Source organism: Ochotona princeps, chromosome 1 (assembly GCF_030435755.1).
Source record: "Ochotona princeps isolate mOchPri1 chromosome 1, mOchPri1.hap1, whole genome shotgun sequence".
NCBI classification, from domain to species: Eukaryota; Metazoa; Chordata; class Mammalia; order Lagomorpha; family Ochotonidae; genus Ochotona; species Ochotona princeps.
Genome location: NC_080832.1, coordinates 37,943,006 through 37,946,109, shown reverse-complemented (window position 1 = coordinate 37,946,109; position 3,104 = coordinate 37,943,006). Strand labels below are relative to the sequence as shown.

The 3,104-nt window shown below is 38.5% G+C and overlaps 1 non-coding gene across 1 annotated transcript; it reads right to left on the bottom strand.

Moving 5' to 3' along the window:
* Positions 1-1,417: 1,417 nt before the first annotated feature.
* Positions 1,418-1,581, bottom strand: LOC118758298 (U1 spliceosomal RNA). Its single transcript, XR_004995629.2, has one exon. It is a non-coding gene; the product is annotated as a U1 spliceosomal RNA (small nuclear RNA).
* Positions 1,582-3,104: the final 1,523 nt, after the last annotated feature.

Genomic DNA, 3,104 nt, shown 5'->3' with positions numbered 1-3,104 from the left:
AGGTTGCTCAGATCCAGGAAGAGAACTGAGGCACAAACCCAGGCAGATATGATGGCATGCTTGTGCATTGAGTTCAGTGACACACACTGGCCTTTTGGGAGCCATTATTCAGTCCTGATCAGGTATAACTCCAGAGAGAGCTGCCATCCTAAGGGGTGCCAAGAAAGAGCAGACAAAGCAGAGAAGCCACTCCTGCCAGGGCCAGTGAGGCAGAGGAGACAACTTTCAGCAAGGAGGCCACTGGGCTGACATGTGCCTCTGCCTTTGGAGAACCTGGTCTTCTCTGTGCTTCAGTTAAAAAAAAATGAACCTGTCAACATCTGAGTTTACGTTCTCCAAATGCACAGAACCTCCCATCCAAGAACCCACCATACACAGATTAACTTATTGACATGATATCCAATGCCCAATGGTGCTTCCATCTTAAAACCAATCTGAACTCCCATTGCTGTCATATGTGGAGTCAAAAGATACGCTTTTGGTACTCACTATACCAAGAACAACATATTTGACTTAAGTAATGGAAAAGGTTGAATTGAACCATAGTAAGAGATCAATCAAATGAAACAAGAGTTCACGGTACTTATTAGATTGATCTAATCTGCTACTTATTTTCCTTTAGTCCCAGGACCTCAAACCATCCTCTGTCAGGCTTCATGTTCCAAGAGCCTAAACTCTATGGATCATAACATTAGATTCCCCAGACTGCTGTCTCCGCCCCCAGGCAATGAAATGCATAAAGATTGTTGGGAAGAAAGAGGAGATAAAAATTGAGATATTTCTCCACTCATCACCTCACTCCTATTGGGCAGATTCATCAATCAGATTCCAGCTGTCATTTGCTGTGCAGGCAGGAGGCTAATACTTAGGGAGAGATGGTTTTCCAATTGTGGCTCTCAGATATTCAGCATCAACATCACCTGGAAGCATGTTTAAAATCCACATTCTCAGGTTCCACCAAAGGTTACTAAACATGAAATTAAAGGGTGAGATATAATAACTTTCTTTTCAGACTTTTCAGTTTTATGACTAATTTACTGGTGACATCATGTAGACACCACAGGTTGCATATATTAAACAACAGAGATTCATTTTCTCTGTGTTAGGTAGGCTAGAGGTTCACAATGAAAGTATCAGCAAGACTGATTTCATTCTGAATCCTTTCCCTCTTGTCTTGTAGATAACTGATTTTCCCTGTGCGTTTATGTTCTTCCTCAGCACACCTCTGTGTGCTAATCTCTTCTTACAAAACCACCGGCCATACTGGGCTAGAATTCAATTCTTGTGACCCCATTTTACCATAATTAACTTTTTTTTTTAGTGGTAATACCTGTTAACTTTTAATGAGCACTTGAGACATGTAAGTAGGGGCACTAACTTATCTCTTCAATAATCTGATCTAATGCACAAGAAATATCAGGGGAGAGTGTGAACGCAGTTCCCCACTACCACAAATTATGCAGTTGAGTTTCCCACATTTGGGGAAATCTCAGGGGTCAGCACATCCGGAGTGCAATTGATAAGCCTGGCCCTAGGAAAACCACCTTCGTGATCATGGTATCTCCCCTGCCAAGTAAGTATCATAATTAACTCTTTTAAAGCTCTCTCTGGATGGCTTTTCTAAAAATCTTTACCAATACCGTGCAGAGTGCTTCCTATGCTTTCCTTTAATAGCTTCATAGTTTCTGGGTGCAGATTTAAGTTACTGATCCATTTAGAGCTGATTTTTGTATAAGGTGAAAGGTGAGGGTTTGGCATCTTACTTCTGCAGGTTCCTATCCAATTGTCTGGAAAGAACTTTTGAAGAGATCAAAATTTTCCCCTGGATTATTTTCAGTTCTCTTGTTGAAGACTAGTTGGCTGTACATGTGTGGGCTCATTCCTGGAGTTTCTATTCTGTTTCATTGATCTTCTGTTTCTGTACCAGTACCAGGCTCTTTTGATGACCACTGCCCATGAAGTATGCCTCGAGGTCGGGAACTGTGATTCCTCCAGCTTCATTTTTATCGTTCGGGATAGCTTTGGCTATTCATGGTCTCTTGTGTTTCCACATGAACATTTACCTTTTCTATTTCTGAGAAGAATGTTGGTATTTTGATTGGGATTGCGTTGAATCTGTATATTGCTTTTGACAGTAAGGACATTCTGATTATGTTGATCCTGGTGATCATGAAATTTACATGACAAATTTCTCCATCTTTTAATATCTTGTTCTATTTCTGTTTTTTTAATGTTTTATAATTTTTATCAAAGAGGTCTTCAACATCTTTTGGAATTAACAGCTTGTTAATTCCAAGGTATTTAAGGTTCTTAGCCACTATTTTAAAGGTGATCATACCTACAAGTTCTTTCTCAGTCATGGAGTTATTTGTGCATACTAAGGTCATCAATTCATGTTCATTAATCTTGCACCCTGATACTCTGACAAAATCTCTAATGAGTTTCAATAGTCTGTTGATTGAGGCTATTGGTTCTCCTTTGTAGAGAATCATGTCATCTGTAAAAAAAAGTCCTTGTTTTCAGTTTGAATTTCTTTGATTTTTTTTTTCTTGCCTAATAGCTCTAGCTAAGACTTCAATACTATGTTGAATAGCTGTGGTAAAAATGGTCATTCTTGTCTACTAAGATCTTAGTGGAAAAGCTTCCAGTCTTTCCCCATTTAGCAAGATGGTATCATTGGATTTTTTTTATAAATTGCTTTGTATCATAGAATATTCCTTCTATGTCTAATTTACTTATGGTTTTTAGCATAAAGTAGTATTGGATTTTATCAAATGCCTTCTCTGCATAAATTGAGATGATCATGTGGCTTTTGTTTTTCAATTTGCTGATGTGGGATATCACATTTATTGATTTATGTATGTTAAACCATCCCTGCATGCCAGGGATAAATCCAACCTAGTCCAGGTAAATGATTTGTCTGATGTGTTGTTGGATTCTGTTGGCTCATATTTTATTGAGGGTTTTTGCATCTATGCTCATCATAGATACTGTCTTTAGTTCTATTTATCTGTTGTGTCTCTATCTCACTTTGTTATTAAGGTGATGTTGGCTTCAAGAGTTTGGATGGATTGCCTCCCTTTCTGTTGTTTAAATGGAAATAA